The sequence below is a fragment of the Pan troglodytes genome, chromosome 16 (assembly GCF_028858775.2).
Source record: "Pan troglodytes isolate AG18354 chromosome 16, NHGRI_mPanTro3-v2.0_pri, whole genome shotgun sequence".
Lineage (NCBI taxonomy): Eukaryota > Metazoa > Chordata > Mammalia > Primates > Hominidae > Pan > Pan troglodytes.
In genome coordinates, this window is record NC_072414.2 from 67,989,321 (window position 1) to 68,007,424 (window position 18,104).

At 44.9% G+C, this 18,104-nt stretch overlaps 2 protein-coding genes across 11 annotated transcripts in view; one reads left to right on the forward strand and one right to left on the reverse strand.

Moving 5' to 3' along the window:
* NRG4 (neuregulin 4) overlaps nt 1-2,398 on the reverse strand; it is a 127,135-nt gene extending 124,737 nt beyond the window's left edge. For 5 of the 9 annotated variants that reach the window (XM_024349295.3, XM_054667815.2, XM_054667813.2 and 2 more), the window contains exon 1: nt 1,716-1,835. The gene's annotated coding sequence lies outside the window, so the exon portion shown is untranslated. Of the gene's footprint in view, nt 1-1,452; nt 1,669-1,715; nt 1,857-2,215 lie in introns of those variants that run through there. The other 4 variants (XM_063795275.1, XM_063795270.1, XM_054667817.2 and 1 more) reach the window with 4 other exon arrangements.
* Nucleotides 1,990-18,104, forward strand: part of TMEM266 (transmembrane protein 266) — a 145,355-nt gene continuing 129,240 nt past the window's right edge. Inside the window, exon 1 of one of the 2 annotated variants that reach the window (XM_001146305.7) lies at nt 1,990-2,077. The gene's annotated coding sequence lies outside the window, so the exon portion shown is untranslated. The remainder of the gene's footprint in view (nt 2,078-18,104) is intronic. The other variant, XM_009429597.5, reaches the window with a different exon arrangement.

Sequence of the window (18,104 nt, forward strand, 5' to 3'; positions counted from 1 at the left end):
ATACAAAGATTCCTGGTAGAAATTTGAAGTGGTCTTCAAATTTCTCTCAGCAAGTTTCAAAATACTTGTACTCTGAGAGTTAATTAGCGTTATAACTGGATGCTTCTCAATAGTTTCAATCAAATCTTAAGTAGAGTTCTACTAAGGTGGAAAATGGAGTGGATAACAATCTGGGCAAGCTATGCCAAAGCTTTTTCTAAAGAAAGTGTACCTAGTTAAAATGCTGTCACCGACTGTCAGAAAACTATAGCTCCCCTCCCATGCATCCTCCATTAATTTTTCTTAACCCATCTCCACTTTCTCTATTCTAGTCCACATTTCTTCCGTCTAGAAATGTAGAAAAATCCTTTGGCAACCCAGGTAGCTTCCACAAGTATCATCTCCAAGTGTTTCTTCCTCTGAAATTCCACCATTAGAGATTAGAGATGAGTAGGAAATGCTGAAAGGCGAAGGAGGATCTGAAGAAATTTTACATTTTTTTCTCAGTTTGCCAAAAGTAGATACTCCCTGTATAGATATTTCCGTATAATCCAGGGAAGGTAGTCCAAGACCGTGGGGCAATTCCAAGAGGTGGTTTTGAAGTCCTTCAACTCTACCATTTTCATTATATCCATACTAAAAAAGCTACGGCAGGAAGAAAAGACAAAGGACATTCCTGGGAGGCCAACTGGACCTAATCAAATAAAAACACTTTAGAAGAGGTACAAGAATCAGAAATCAAACCTATCTGCAGAGCCAAAAGCCATTCTGAAACTCCGTGTCCTAGAAACAAGGGTTTCCCATCTTTTCAAATATTTTAACATAAAAATCGCAACACCCTATAGGAAAATGGCTATATTTTTAGCAAGAATTGATGGAGAAGACAAACGATAATAAGCTACTATGAATCCAGAAGCTGCTTAAATGGCCGTATTCACAGCAGCCCTTGCAAACATTAATTAGAGTAGTACCCATTATGGGTGAGGACTTTTTTTTTTTTTTAACCACAGAGAATATCTGTGGGTGCATCCAGATTGCTCAGTGGCTCCGTTTAACCCACCCGGTAACTGGCAATCATGGCCCTAGGACAGGCTTCTCCACCGCGGCGATGCTGCCTCCAAGGGGCGCAATGTTACTTTTTATGCATCAAACACAGATAACACATACAGCACATAAGCAGGTCGACAGTGTATCTGCGGTACTGGGATTTCATGGGGAAAGGAGATGGGGACGTGTAAAAAGCCTTTTTAAGAGTCAGATAACGAAAAACGGAAAAAGAGGAGAAACACGTCCCTACAAGGGTCCTGAGCTGAGGCCATCAAATGAATGTACTGACAGGTATTTTTCTCCTAGGCAGCCAACTGAGAGTCAAGGCACTCAGACCGTGCTATGACTCCGGCCACACAGAAAGAGGCGTTTTCCCCTCGGTGGCCTCCAAGCGCAGGGGGCACTGCGTGCCATCCGCTCCCTCACCGGGCGCCCCGCGTGGATGAAACGGAGCAACTGGGAAAGAGCTCTGGAAACTGCAAAGCGCTGCGCCAAAGCGACGGGAGGTTCCCATTCTCAGCTGTACGAAATCCCGCGGGGGTCCTCCGCTTCCCCGAGCGACGCCCTCGGCCTCCGCACTTGTTGCTTCTGCGCCCCGCCCGCGTCCCCGTCAAACCCACCCTTCGCGGCCCCCTCGCCTCTCCACACGCTCGCACTCAGGCCCCGACCCTGCCCCGCGACCCCCTCACCCACGCCACGAAGCCCGCTCTGCGTGGCAGCCCCGGAGACATCCGAGCCCCCGCCTCCGCCCCCTGCCCAGCTCGGGCCGCCAGCCCCTGCCAGCCGACGCCGCGGTTTCCTAGACAGCCGCGCCGCCGTTCCGCAGCCTCGGGGGCGCGCGCGCGCGGCCGGCGGGAGGCGAGGGCGCAGGCGCGGGCTCGGCCAAGCCGCCGGCGCGAGGCCTCGCGCGCGCCCCCGAGCTCGGTGGGCGGAGGGGCGGAGGGAGCGGCGGGGCCGCGAGGGGGCGGGGGGGCGGAGAGGGGAGCCCCGGGAGCGCGAGCCGCGGCCGGCGCCGCTGCAGAGCCGAGCGAATCCCGAGCCCGGGCAGCAGGTATGTGTCCTCGCAGCCGGCCGCGGCCAGAGCTTCCCCTGCCTCACTGCCCGAGTCTTGTGGTCGGGGCGGGGGGTGGGGGGACCGGTCAAGGTTTGCAGGATACGTGCTCGGAAGGGCTGGGATCTTGCCGCTGACCTTCATCCCCCTGGCCGGGGGAGCCAGGCGAGGGTGCGTGGGGCAGCCCAGGGCTTCAGCTCCAGCCTGGAGACCTGCTTCTTGTCACATGCTTCTTATTTATTTTTGCAAACTGCCCTGGTTCGGGTCCAGCTGCAGATGCCTTACCTCCCATTCTTTGCCTCCGTGTGCCATCTTGCATTTATTAATAAAACATGCAAGCTGGAGTGGGGGGGGGGGGTTGCTGCTGGGGGGAATCCCATTGCAGTATGGCAAGCGGGCGCCTATTTTCGGTTTTCAGACGTGGTATAGAGGTGGAAATCCCACACCCTGAGGATTTGTGGCTTGGTTGGTCGTGACCACTTCCTAGTGGGCTTCCCCCGTTTGTCGGGAGGTGCCCCAGCGGCAGAATGGGCTGTCTGGAAGGGATGGTGGGTCTTCACCGTCAGGCCAGAATCCCCTTCAGGGGACAGGTGCAAGCTAGGGCAGGCAGTTCCCTGCTTGCTAACTTGCCAGGGAGGCTTAAACCTAGAAAATTGTCTCCCTTGATGGCCGAGAAAAGATGGCCTTCAACAGAATCCCTGGGACTTGCATACTCAAACTCATTATGGTTTTGCATCTGAACATGACTAAAGCTAGCCACCTGTTGGAAGTCAGACCCCATGAAACACCCCCGTAATCTAGCTCACCCATCCCTGTTTCACAGTCACCAATACTGAGCTAGCAATAGGCCCATATGGGTTCCCTCTATCCTCTTTAATGCTGCTTGGCTTTTCTTTTAAAATAAGACCTACCTATGATTTGATGCCCTATATGTGAGAGGTTGAAATTATATGATTTGTTTATATTCCATACACCTATCACATCATATCCTAAAGACTGAATTTCTCTTCAGTGCATGTGTTTATTTCCCTGGCTTTTCACCTTGCTTTGAACAACAGTGGGAAAATGGGATGTATATAACTGCTTACCTCCTCCCCCAAATACCTCCACCCTAAAATATTGTGATGAAAAGAATAGTAAGAGCTAGAAGCAAAAAATGAAAATGGTTATCACAAGATGTTGGGATATGATAGCTGAACCGTAATTGCTTCTAAAATATGGTCAGAGTGTCACATCTAATCACGAGAAGGACATGTTTCTTAAATGTTCATATGTACCAGGTACTGAGCTAAAACTATTTGTGTATGAGCTCATTTAGTCCTCACAGCAAACCTGTTATGTCCATGTTGAAAATGAACAAGCCAGGACTTAGAAAGGTTAACTAACTTGCCCAAGGTCACACAGTCAGGGACAGGGTAAGGATGCAAACTCAAGCACATGGGGATACTGGAGGTGGGGAGCCCTGAGGGGGCTTTTCCTCCAGGTGCGGCTGCTCCATGTACCTTTTCATTAAAATCAAGCTTATGCATGAGCATGTTGACTTGGGTCTAATTTTCCATTTCATAGATTCTGCACCAACTTTGTGGCTTTCCAGTAAGAAAAGCAGTTGTTTCAGAATGGATCAGTATGGAATTTTTTGAGGTGGCACTAAACCTATAAAAAGTGGGGTCCAAGATGTGCTTCCATTTAATTCTCACACACAAGGAGTTGAGTTTAAAAAGTTGTTTCCCTCCAGATTTAAACCCATAAAACGTATATGCATTAAGTAGAATGAATCACTCCCATTTTCCATTATCGCATCCCACCCTACCCTCCTTGCTGCCCTGCACACTATCTTCTGGTCTCACTGCCAGTCATCAGAGCAACATTGTCTATCACACTTGTCTGTGAGTGCCTTAATGGGAGGAAGGAATCCATCCATACCAGCCGTGGCTCGTAATCCAGTCTCTCTATGATTGTAGCAATTATGCATTCAAAGTTCTTGGAATCTCTGCATTCAGCTATGGATGTGTATTTAATCATTTTTTAAAGTGCATTATTATAATGCAGGTATTGGATTTTGTTAAACATTCCTAGCAGTTCTCATGGACTTAGAAATTGCTGTAGTTGCATCAGTGAAAATTCACCCAGTGGGGCTAATAGCTTTTTTACTCAGGTCACATAGTTGAGATAGTGGTGAGAAAGGTATAGGTGAATAGAAGGAATTATTTGGAAAGTATATCCCATGCAAATAACAGCTTTTAATTATAAATTGATGAATAATATTAAGTAGGAAATATAAGACTATCTCTTTTAATTTTATAAGCTCTGTTTTTGCCTTGGTCAATGTGATTGGTTTTAGAGCAACATGATGTTACCTTTTTCATTACACTGTGTTCTTTTGAAACAGTATAGCGGTTTGTACATAGTATTCTTGCCTCGTGGAAAACACTCAGTTTAGGAGGAGCACATTCCCTGGTGTTTACAGAAATGCTGAGACAGGATCTTTCTGTCTTGGGGATTTCCAGTCTATGATCAGATAAACTCAAGATGAGTCCTGATGTTACTGGGCAAGAAGCAGAAAGCAAGAGGTGTTACTTGATTTCTGGGGAGGAAATGAGTTTTCCTGTGGGGAGCATCACTATCTTCTTCAGTTGGGAATCTCATGATTGAAGAGTTTGAGAAACGGACTAGTCTGCTGTCTTCCATTCAAGCAGGATTTCATTTAATGCAGAGCTGAGAAGGCTTTATTGTGCAAAGGCCAATTCAGGAAATATAAAAATGTTTCTGGACTACTTTTTTTTTCTCTTAAAACATATATTTAAACTGGGAAAGTCATATGGGAAACTATTAATGCTTAAGCATTATTTGTTTTTATTCCGTTCACGAGAGTTTTTGGGAGAGTGGGGGAAAAGTTTTCCAAGCTATGAAACTCACATGTCTGTGGTGACTGATTATAATGAATATTTTAGTACATTGTTGAATAAGGCACTAAAACTGGGATATTTGTTTTTCCTTGATCGACCTTGTAAGCTACTTCATTATGAAATGTGTTTTTTCTTAAAGTATTTCTTAATTTAGTATTCTTTAAAATGAGATTTTTATTCAGTTGTCGACAATCTTGAATCACAAAAGTTCACAGATTACTTTGAAATACTTGATTTTCATCAGTCTCTCTTTCTTACTATGGCTGTTGTGTGCTGTGTCCTGTGATAGGAAGTTTCACATCTCATATTGCAGTGACCACCCTTTGTGGTCAACTGTTTATATGATAAGAAGTGGGGGAGCCCAAGGTAAATGACCTAAGGGGCAGAGCCAAGATTTGAGCCCAAGTCAGCATAGCTCAAACTCTGGGCTCATTGCCTTTTGTACTCTGACTGCAAGATGAAGCACTCTCTGCCCCATAGTTCTCTGGCCTCCCATCCTATTCTGCTCCATCCACACTGGCCTCCTTGCTGTACCCCCTGCCCCAGGCCCTTAGCACTAATGGTTCTCTCCCCTGGAATACTCTTCCCACAGGTATCTTCATAGTCCTTCGCCTCATTTCAGCTTTGCTCATAGTCCAACCACTCCTTTAAAACTATCCCCACTCCCACAGCATCCTTTCCTCCTCCCTGTCTTGCTTTTATTCATAGCACCTCCTAGCCTACTATATTAATTAGTTGTTAAGTGTATTGCCCATCTCCCCCATGGAATGAATGCTCCAAAGGGCAGGGGTTCTGTGTATTTTGTTCACTCCCCCAACTCTGGTACTGTGAAAAAAGAATCAACAAATCACTATGGTATCCTTGAATCTTTCCAGCTTCCCACACTTTTTGTTTTTGTTAGTCCTTACTGTTCTCTGTAGTGAGCAATGAAACCTCTAAAATGCAAAAGCTTTATGTGTTGTTTGGGGGAACAGCAAGAAAGTAGAGAAGAATCGGGAAAGATCTGGCTTACTCTTGAGCCGGTGTTGGGAAGAGAGGAACCTGTAAAGATGGGGAAAAAGTCACCTGAGGGTTGGGATGTGTGACGAGGCAGCAAATGGTACGTGGGGAGATGGCCTGGGATGGAGAAGAGATCTGTGTGGGTTCCCTTGTAATGGGAATGCATAATGTTTTTGAAGAACTTCCAAAGGAGACTCTGGATTCCTTCAGCCATCCATCAACTCTCCCAGTGGCCTGAGTCACTAGAAAGGAAAAGGAGCCTACGGTCATTCCTACTGGCTTTTTACACAGACAGGTAAATCCTTGCACTGCCTGCATTATTAGCCTGTTGCATTTTTTAAACATTAAATACCTGTTGGTGTCATCCCTGTTTGAGCCAGGGTCTGAGAGTTCACTGCCAAAGCACTTACCCCATGTGTCTGAGAAGCATCACAGCCTGAGATCTCTTTGGTGTAAGCAGTCCCAGGAAGGACTCTACATATATCTTTCATTCATCTATTGTTTGCAGTAGTTCTTGGGCCGTAGCAAAATCATATGCACTTTGAGGACTGATTCATCTGCAGAACACTTTAGAATGGACTACACTGGGATGCTAAAGGGAGTTCATGGTTATGGAAAGAAGCCTGGGAGAAACTGTTCCTCAGCCACAAAGGCCTCCTCTCCTCCTCCTGGATGGCTTTAATTGCTGCCCTAGGCCGTCTGAATTACCCGCCAGGAGAGGATTTCCCCTTCAAAAAACACAGCCTCCCTAAAACTGCTTTTGATTTGTAATAGAAACTACTTAGTAGCTAGGACAGAGGCTGATAACTCCTATTCCCAGAACTCATTAAAACAAGGAATTTTAATAAGTATTTTTGCCCTTTGCAGCCCAGGTTTTTGGAAGTCCAGGCAGCTGTTCTCTAGATTTCACTGTCAAGCCGTAATGCAGGCAATGCTTCAGCTTCTTTCCCTTGGCTCAAAACAGGTCTGAAGCAAGTTATTTTATCTACGATTCCCTCACACCATCCCACCCTGGTTACACAATTGCCATTTTCTCCAGCCAATACAATGCATAAGGCCAATTAACCTTCTGCCCATGACAGTTTCCTTTGAAATAGTCAAATCTTTGTACTTTACCTGAATTTGATGCAGGGCTTTTAAAAAACAATTTCTATGACAGTTACTAATTCTCCTTTAACCATGACTCCTAAAATTTGTTAGCTTTGCGCATCAAAACAAAAGAACAAGGTGAAACATATTGCAATTCCTCAACAAAGAAAAGGTTCCATTGTTTTGGGACATAGTCTCAAAAGAAAAGCTTGGAAATTTCTCTCCCATTTCTCCCTGTCTTTTAACTGTCAGTTTCTATGCAAGGCTCTATCACTGCCCTTCTTGATACCCTGCAAGGAGCTCCTGCCCCCACCCCTCTACTGAAACAGAACTCTTAAAGGTCACCGGTGATTGCCTAATATAAATCCAATGGCTGTTTCTCAGATTTCATTCATGATGGCTCAGCAACATCTGACCCCATTGACTTCCTCTACTCTTTGAAATGCTGTCTGTCGGCAGCTCCTTCCTAACGGTGTCCGTGTCTATCTGGTCTCTCCTCTGCTGTCATCCTTCCTGCTCTATCAAGAGGCAGTCTGAAGTGGTTAAGAGTGTGGGCTCTGCCTGTGATGTGAATCCTGGCTCTAGCACTTGCTAGAGTAGCTTTGAGTAAGTGATTTAACCCTTGTACCTCAGTGTCCTCATCGGTAAAATGGGGAGAAGAGTAGCTACGGCAGAGGATTAAATAGTATGCTTAGTAAAGGGTAAGCACCCAACAAATGCTATTTTTTTTTTATCATATAACTTCCTGTGTACATGCCTGTAACTTTAGAATAAAACCCTAATGCCTCCCTCTGGCCATCAGGACCTCTAAGATCTGGCTCTCGTTTAGTTTGTTTATATCTCAGACCCTCCCCAGTGTGCGTCCACTTCTGAGGCTTTGTCCCTCGCACTCCCCCCTCAACCACCCTCACCTCTTCCTATTCTGCCCCTCCTTCCCTGGCCAGAGGAGGGAAGAATGCCGAGGGCTGCCCCTGCCCGGGAGCCACCAAGCACAGCCTGCTTTGTAGCAGAAGACAGCCTCCCTTGGGCACGGAGCCTATCTCTCTCAGACAGAGTATGAATTACTTAAGGGCACCAGCTGTGATTTATACTTTTAAAAAATATCTTCCTCAGCATTTAGCACTATAACTTTACACATAGTGGGAATTTAACTCATATCTTTTAACTGCCAAAACATTATGGTTTTACTTGGCCCTTCCAAAATCCTTTTTCCTCCTAAATTGAAACCTGTATTGATCAGTCCTGGAGCTCATGTAAGCTTGATATGGGATAATTAAGTCAACACCACAGGGAGAGTTACCCATGTCAGAACCTTCTTGGAACGAGGAGGGATATATAGAAATAATTAAAATAATGGGAGCACAGGGAATAATTTAATGCTTTTAAAAAGTAGCTTGAAATCCTACCAACCTATAAAGCTGTTAGAATTTTTAAGAAGTGTTTAGAAGTTTTTTCTATACTCTCTACTCTCAGAATAAAATGAGCTGTAAAGCTGTGAGTATCAAATCTATCAACCCTTCAGACCTTGCTATAGGCCTGCTCTGGAGCCACTGTATTCTAGTCCTGCTTGCTTTCTCCTTTCTGCCCTGGTGAAGAGGGCATTGAAGTTGGATGAAAATCAAAGGAAGGGCTGCCTACTTAAAAAAAAAAAAAAAAAATTAACCCCTTTATTGGCGTTGTGAGTTGGCCTGGCAAAGACAGCCTAAGTTTTCATCGGCATCTGCTGTGTGTGTCCCTGGGGTCATGAAGAGTGCCAGAGCTGTGCTGCCAGTATAACAGCTTCCCACCCCACAACCCTGGAAGCCACAAAAGACCATATGCTTTGCATCTTGACATTCTGTAGCAGAGTTTCTCAACTTCAACACTGTTGACACATGGGGCCAGGTAATTCTTTGTTGCAGGGGCTGTCCTGTGCATTGTAGGATATTTAGCGGCATCCCTGACCCTTACCCACTAGATGCCACCGGTACTACCACGATTACCCCCCATCCCCAGTGGTGACAACCAAAAATGTCTCCAGAAATTGCCAAATGTCCCCTAGGGTGCAAAGTCACCCCCATTTGAGAACCGTTCTCCATAGGATCAATACAGAAAACTCAGCATCTTTCTAGTTTGAAGAATACAGAACTTAGATAATTTGGGTCAAATGAAGATGAAGATTGGGTTATAATATACATGAAAGGTAAATTTGGGTTTGAAATTACACAGACAAGGAAAATTTAGACTCTATAAGCAGTTGTAGATTATATCATAAATAAGGAGATGTAAACAAATTACAGAAATGCAGACCATCTTCTTACTCCTGAAGGCCTCAGGTCTAGATGCAACAGCACATTCTGGGACTGTTAAAATCATCCTTGGGGCTGGGTGCGGTGGTTCACGCCTATAATCTCAGCACTTTGGGAGGCCAAGGAGGGCGGATCACCTGAGGTCAGGAGTTTGAGACCAGCCTGGCCAACATGGAGAAACCCCGTCTCTACTGAAAATACAAAAAATTAACTGGGTGTGGTGGCACATGCCTGTACTCGGGAGGCTGAGGCAGGAGAATCACTTGAACCCTGGAGGCGGAGGTTGCAATGAGCCGAGATTGTGCCATTGCACTCCAGCCTGGGTGACAGAGCAAGGCTCCGTCTCAAAAAAAAAAAAGAAAAGAAAAGAAAAAATCATTCTTGGGTTTTTTGTTTTTTGGCATTGTATTTAAGAGCTTAAAGTATGCAATAACACATCCTGTGACTGTTAAAATCATCCTTGGGGTATTTTTTTGTGGGGGGCATTGTAATTTAAGTGCTCAAAGTACTTGTCGGCCTTTGACAATAAGTATATCAAACCAAAAATAATTAATATTTCTGGAGAAATCTGAAATATTTGATTATGACTGGAGGGAATTATATTTGACCTGCAAAGGGCCAGCTCTCCCCACCAGAGCCTGCTTCTGACCATAAAGCCACTCTAAGACAGCACTTGCAGGTGCTGCATAAAGTAGGACTGACAAGGTACTTTGTGCTTTGGTGAAAGGCCACAATTGCGCAGTAATCTTCATGGCTCTTAGAAAATTTAGCTGGAGACTTGTGATTTAAAACCCACCTCCAATTGACAGTCGTCATTATGTTCTTTCTAAATGCAGTAGCAGAAATTGCATGCCATACCCAAAGGCTAAAAGTGACAGTTAAAATACATGCTTTCTGAAAAACTTTAAGGCCCCAACTTTGGGAGAGACCTGATTTGGCCAGAGATTACCTTTGGCTTGTTAATTGCCCTAGGGATGGGAAAGTGTTTACACAGATGATCTCCAAAATGTTCCCTACGAATAGTCTGGAAATAAGCCTTGTGTAGTTTCTCAAAAGGAGGCAAGGTAGAATTACTAATTCCATAGGCTACTGTATCTTCAGTGTTCCAGACTTGTGCTAACAGGTGGAAGGAACTCCAAAGATCATATCCAGTACAGTGGACTGAGTTGTTTCCCCTCCAAAAAATGTATATATATGTTGAAGCCCTAACCCCCAATGTGACTTATCAGGAGATAGGGTCTTTAGGAGATAATAAAGGATAAATGATGTCATAAGGGTTGGTCCCTAATCTGATAGTACTGTACCCTTATAAAAAGAGGAAGAAAGATACTATCTCTCTCTCCTGCTTCCATGTGAGGACACAGTGAGAAGGTGGCTGTCTGCAAGCCAGGAAGAGAGCCCTTACCAGAACTTGACCATGCTGGCATCCTGATCCAGGACTTCCAGCCTTCCAGAACTGTAAGAAAATAACTTTCTGTTGTTTAAGCCACCCAATCTATGATATTCTGTTATGGCAGCCTGCACTAACTAATACATCCAGCATCCTTGTTGTACAGATGAAGAAACTGGATCCAGACAGGTAGACTTGCAAGAGGTCAAGCTACTAATGAGTGGCAGGGCTGGAACGTAGTGCCTGTGCTTCGTGACTCCTAGCCCGGTGTACATTCTCCTTCCCACACTTTCTCCTGTCATATGGTCATCTTATTTATCATCTCTAGAACCTACAGCACATCACTTCTGTGAGCATCAGGGTCCTTATGCTTGCCCTGTTTATCTCAGGATTGTTGCAAGGATCAGTGACATAGCAGAAAAAAGATAGTTTAAGTTTTCAAACTACAAAATATTGTACGAACATGTCATACTGAACTCAGATTCGGCCTAGTTAGCAGGAATCTATTTGCCTCTGGAAATTGTAAGTCTAGTCAAGTAGGTAGCTCTGTGAGGTCACACTAGGCTGGGTCGACTCATGGGTGGGCTGGCTGTTGGCTTTAAGGAATAGATCAAAGGACAGAAAAAGCAGGAGGAGATAGGGCCTGGTTTGGTGATGAACCACCTCAAAGCGAGATGATTGCTCTTCTCTTTGGTTGAGTTGTAAAAGCTGAGGTTGATATGAGTTTGCATAGTAAGAGGAATGTTCCTCTTAAAGAGGATAGACTGTCAGAGCTGGAGGAGACCTTAAAAGCTCAAGGTACCAACCAGAGTCTCTGGTGTTAAGCAACAGAAACATACCCTGGTGGGCCAGGTGTGGTGGCTCACACCTGTAATCCCAGCATTTTGGGAGGCCAAGGCAGGTGGATCATCTGAGGTCAGGAATTCGAGATCAGCCTGGTCAACATGGTGAAACCCCATCTCTACTAAATACAAAAAATTAGCGGGGCATGGTGGTGCACGCCTGTAGTCACAGCTACTCGGGAGGCTGAGGCAGGAGAATTGCTTGAACCCGAGAGGTCTACTTTGCGGTGAGCCAAGATCATGCCACTGCACTCCAGCCTGGGCAGCCGAGTGAGGCTCTGTCTCAGAAAAGAAAAAAAAAAAGAAACCTACCCTGAGAAACTTCAGCAGTAATGACAATTTATAAACTATAAGATATTGTACAACTGTAAATACCATTCTCAGCTCAACTTTTATTGAATGTATTGAATATTATACAACCTTTATTGCATTTATTGAATATTTATTGAATTTATTGAATATTATGCAACGTTTATTGCATTTATTGAATATTCCTAATATTGAAGTAGATCAGGAAGGAATGTGTTTATCTGGGAGTAAGAAAATCTGAAAAACAGTGACTTAAATAGGCGGATATCTTATTTTCCTTGTGTAATAAGTCTAGAGGCAGAAATCCAGGGCTTGTCCGGCTGCTCAGGGCTGTCATCAGAGGCTGAGGTTCTATTTAGCATTCTGTTCATGGTCATGGATGGCTGCTTCACCTCCAGGCATTTCATCTGTGTTCCAGTTAGGAAGAAGGAGGAAGGATGAAGATGAGGCATGAAAGCCTTTTTCCTTCCAGGTTTTGCCTTCATATTGGAGAAGGGACTTATTTCTTTATTTTATTCATCACAACTGTATCACATGACTACTTCTGAATGCTAAGGAGTATGGAAATTCAACTGTTTTGCTTTCTGGCCTCTAGAATAGAGGGAGACAAGGAAGAAAGGAATTGAAATGGGGGCTGTGAGCCAAGCACGTTTATGACAGAAGAACATGGGCACTTCTGCAGAGTCATAAGGTCTTAGAAAGCCAGCTCAGAAAATAATGGTGGCTAGGTACAGCTCAAGTACTCTAGTACTACTACTCTAGTACTCTGGGCTACCCACTCCCAGTCAACACTGCCATACCTCTGGAACTTATTCCACCACAGCTAGACTTTTCCATTCTTATTAAGGATTCAAAGTTCTTGGCTGAGCCCAGGTCACATTTCTATGCTATAACTACATTGCAAGGGTAGGGAGAAAGACAATATGTCCCCTCCCTCTTGGGCTTCCATAATGGGGAAGAGGGGACCTTGCCAGCCACCTATCTTGATATTCCTCCAAATACAGAGGGTCCTCCAATGCTAGGCCACCAAAAATGACAAATACTTACCCTCCCACTATTTTACAGTTGTGGAGCCTGAGGCCCAGAAAGAGGAAAGTGCTCAGTCAGTGCCACATAGTCATTGAAGGACAGACTCAGGAGTTTGTCTTATCCTGACACACCCAGTCCGGTTTGTCCCGGGGAAGAAGCAACTTTCAGAGTCTTTTCCTTAGGCTCCTTGACGTTCCATATGATAAAGGGGGTTGTCTTGGGAGGCAGCCACTCCTTTCTGCCGAAGTTCCTGGGTAGATCCCTTGCTACCCCAGGAACTTCCAGCAGCTGCTTCCTCTTTGTGTAGTGCCAAGGCTTTACAAAATTAAGAGGTACCTCCTCCCTGCAGACAACATTCAGGATTCCTGTCATGGGATGTCGAATGGAATATTTTGTGAAGATGCTAGGTGGTAAGTATTCCCACCTTCTGCAGAGGAACAGCTAGGCACAACCCCACAAGATCTATAGACAGACTGGTGAACTGTTCTGGCCACCATTACCTACCTACAGCCTGTGTGAAGGAAAGATGAGGCATTCAAGGAGAGTTGAGTCACTGGGCAGTGTGAGGGAAAGTACGATCATTTGTCCCTACTTCTCCCAGTGTGGGTGGGAGAGGGCTGTTTCTTCCCAGCCAAGAGTGAGGGCTCCAAGAGCACCTCTCCATTTGGTGCCCCTAACTCACACCCTATGGAGATTCTTATAAGGCCTCTTGAGAAACCATAGCTGCATCCCATGGAACATTCAGCATTTGGACACTTGCAACCCAGAGAATGCTGTCAGCCAAGGGAGAGCTGCAACCAAGTGTGAAGACTTTTGCCCCTTTACTCTACTCTTTGGTCCCCACCAGCCCCACCCCAGACCCATCACTGACCCCGGAAAGCAAGAAGCAGTGGGGGACAGAGAGGAGGAGAGAGAGCAGGCTTCCCCTGCTTCCCTGCTGCAAGACCTAGAGCTGTGCTCAGTCTTACCCAGGGCAGGGGGAGGAGCTTTGAACTGGGTGTCAAGTTAAAGATTTGATTTAGACCAGATTCGGCTTTTTTTTTTTTTTTTAAAAACACCTGAAAATTAACCTTAATTGAGGTTCTTGAAATTATGAGTAACCAGAAAGCTATGAAGTCTGTCAAAGTTATCATCAAGGGGCAGGGAAGAGAGAGCCAGCAGGGCCGGTTTGAAGACAAAGTTTGGAGAGAAATAAACGTATTTCCAGTTGTAACCACATTCAGATGGTTATTAGTTACTCTCCTTTTCCAAAGATGACATTCCAAGTTTTGAAAAGAAGCACTGGACCGGCCGGGCGCGGTGGCTCACACCTGTAATCCCAGCACTTTGGGAGGCCGAGGTGGGCGGATCACCTGAGGTCAGGAGTTCAAGACCAGCCTGACCAACATGGAGAAACCCCGTCTCTACTAAAAATATAAAATTAGCTGGGCGTGGTGGTGCATGCCTGTAATTCCAGCTACTCGGGAGGCTGAGGCAGGAGAATCTCTTGAACCTGGGAGTTGGAGGTTGCGGTGAGCCGAGATTGCGCCATTGTACTCCAGCCTGGGCAACAAGAGCAAAAAACTCTGTCAAAAAAAAAAAAAAAAGAAGAAGCACTGGACTAAGGCCTCAGGACTTCCTGAGTCTAGTCCCAGCTTTTTCACAAACTAGGAGTGAGCCTCTGGACAAGTCACTTCACTTTTCTGGGTCCTGGCATCCTCTCCTGTCCAATGATGGGATTGGGCTCTGTGGTTTAGGTATTCCAGAATAATTTCTCTACTTTTTTTTTCTTTCTTTTTTTTTGAGACGGAGTCTTGCTCTGTCACCAGGCTGGAGTGCAGTGGCATGATCTCGGCTTACTGCAAGCTCCGCCTCCCGGGTTCAAGCTATTCTCCTGCCTCAGCCTCCTGGGTAGCTGGGATTACATGTGCACACCACCACGCCCGGCTAATTTTTGTATTTTTAATAGAGACAGGGTTTCACCATGTTGGCCAGGCTGGTCTCAAACTTCTGACCTTGTGATCCACCTGCCTTAGCCTCCCAAAGTGCTGGGATTACAGGCATAAGCCACTGCATCCAGCCTTCTTTTTTTTTTTGAGATGGAGTTTTTTTTTTTTTTTTTTTTTTTTTTTTGAGACGGAGTCTCGCTCTGTCGCCCAGGCTGGAGTGCAATGGTATGATCTTGGCTCACTGCAATCTCTGCCTCCTGGGTTCAAGTGATTCTCCTGCCTCAGCCTCCCAAGTAGCTGGGATTACAGGCATGTGTCACCACACCCAGCTAATTTTGTATTTTTAGTAGAGATGGGGTTTCACCATGTTGTTCAGGCTGGTCTCGAACTCTTGACCTCAGGTGATCCACCTGCCTCAGCCTCCCAAAGTGCTGGGATTACAGGCATGGGCCACCTTGCCCGGCCTTCTTTTTTTTTTTTTTTTTGAGACTAAGTCTCGCTCCATCACCCAGGCTGGAGTGCAGTGGTGCGATCTCGGCTCACTGCAACCTCTGCCTCCCAGGTCCAAGTGATTCTTCTGCCTCAGCTTCCTGAGTAGCTGGGATTACAGGTACCCGCCACCATGCCTGGCTAATTTTTGTATTTTTAGTAGAGACGGGGTTTCACCATGTTGGCCAGGCTGGTCTCGAACTCCTGGCCTCAAGTGATCCACCCACCTTGGCCTCCCAAACTGCTGGGATTACAGGCGTGAGCCACCATGCCGGGCCAAATTTCTCTACTTCTGTACACGGTGCAGTTCCTTAAAACAGCAGGACAAAATAATTCACACAGTGAGTTGGCTTTACAAATTGTACTTCGGTTATATTTGTTGGAAAAGTCAAGCGTAGATGAATGGCATTTGGCAGAAGAAAACCTTAGTATATCTGAAACCCTTAATTATACACTGTAGGCAGCTTTGTAGCTTGGTCTGTGTCAAAAGACACCACACTATCAAATGACACATTGTAGAAATATTCAGAATTTTGCAAGAGCTTATTCATGTGTGGCATGATTGGCCTGTGTCAGACAGTTAACATCCGCATTTCCACCTGAGTCTGCATTTGAAAACCTGAACTCTCCTGGCCTCTTGTCCAGTTCTTGTGGAGATGAGGCCATTGAAATTGACCACACTCAATGGGATGTTTGAGGACTGTAGTTTGTGACACATGTTTTATTTTCAGATTTTGTTTGTAGTTGAATACTATTGCCACACTGGGTATAAGTTTTATACACGGCTTTTCATGTGTTTTTATTGTACAAGGAATACATAAAAGTCACACATAAATTACATAATTCACATAATGCATAAATTAGAAATGCTTTTTTGCATTAAGGAAAAAAGTCATCTATAATCCTACTACCCATAGATCATTATTATTCACCTTTTGCACCTATCCTTTCAGACTGGTTATTCATATGCACGTATCTGTATATAAATGATTTTTTATTTTTCATTTTTAATTGTGGTAAAATGCACATAACATGCAATTTACAGTTTTTACCATGTTTAAATGTATGGTTCGGGGTGTTAAGTACATGGATGCTGTGCAGTCGTCACCACCATCCACGTCTGGAATTCTTTTCGCCTTGCAAAGTCAAAATTGTACCCATTAAACACAAAAACTCTACTCCTTTACAGCTTTGCCCTACCCCCACTTTATGATATTGACACCTCAAATTAATGCTTATATAATATTTTATTTTATAATATGTTTTAATGTATTATATGTCCTCTTTGCTGTGGACATCAAAGAGGCCTGTGGAATGAGAATGTCGAGATTAAGGGGACAGGAAATAAACTGGAAAGGGAGAATTTAGGGCCTTGTAGACCATGGTGAGGATTTGAATTTCATAAAATTTATTGGGACACCTTGGAGTATTGACAGCAGAGGAGTGGCATGACTGAGATGGTTTGAGAAGAGTCACTTGGCTGTGATGTGATGGTAGACCACATGGGGTGAGGAGGAGACAGAAAGGCACTTAGAGGGCTGTTTCAGTAACCCAGGTAAGAGATGGGGTAGCTTGAACCAGGGTGCTGTCAGTGTGGGACATGGGGTTGGATTCTGGATATATTTTGAAGGTGGAGCTGGTAGGATTTGCTGAAGGATTGGTTGTGGGGTGGGAGAGAAAGAAAGAAGTCAAGATTAACTTCAAGGTTTTTGGCCTGAACAATTGGAGGGATAAAATTGCCATTTATTCCAGTGGAGATGGAGGAGGAGCAGATTTTAAGTAGGGGGAAATAAAGAGTTCTGTTTCAATCATGTTACATTTTACAATCTGTGAGACATCTAATTGAAGATGTCAAGTAGACAGTTGGATATGCAAGTCTGAAGTTCAGGGGAGAAGATGGGGCTGGAGACAGAAATTTTAGAGCCAGGGTATGTGGATGACATTTTGAGCCATGACATTGAATGAGCTCACCTAGGCCCTGGGAGAGAAGGTAGATGGAGAAGAGAAAGGGGCTGAGTAATGAGCCCTAGGGCATAGCAACAGTTAGAGGTCAAGAGGAGGAGGAAAACCCAGAGGAGGAAATTGAGAAGGAACATTCAATGAAGGGAGAGGAAAACCAGATGGTGTGGTCTCCTGAAAGCTAGGCAAAATAGTGTTTCAAGGAGCTGTAAGTGATTGGTTGTGTCTAATGCACCTAAGAGGTTGCATGTTTTACTTGCCAATATGAAGGTCATGGCTTATGTTGGAGATGAAGCTTCAGACACCAGGGTCTGTGTCAACTTAATGATACGACATGTTGGGGACCCCTCCATCAGGCAATTCTCCCTCATTTTGTTGCTTCATTAATCCAGGAGACATTTATCAGACACTTTCTACATGCTTCACACTTCTAGGCACAGAGAGTAACCAAAATGAATCACACCACAGCCCTTGCCTTTAAAATAGGTTAGGAGTCCGAGACTTAGATATATAGGAGTGTCAGATCTGAGTCTCTCATCTATCACATACATTTTTAAATTGGGGCTGTATTTTAGCTACATAAATTATTCACCAAATTCTGGAGGAGAATGAAGAGAAGGCAGCTTTTTTTTTGTTTGTTTGTTTGAGACACGGCCTTTCTCTGTGTCCCGGGCTGGAGTGCAGTGGCACAATCATGGCTCGCTGCTGCAGCCTCCATCTTCCAGGACCAAGCAATCCTCCCTCAGCCTCCCGAGTAGCTGGGACCACAGGTACATACCACCATGCCTGGCTAATTTTT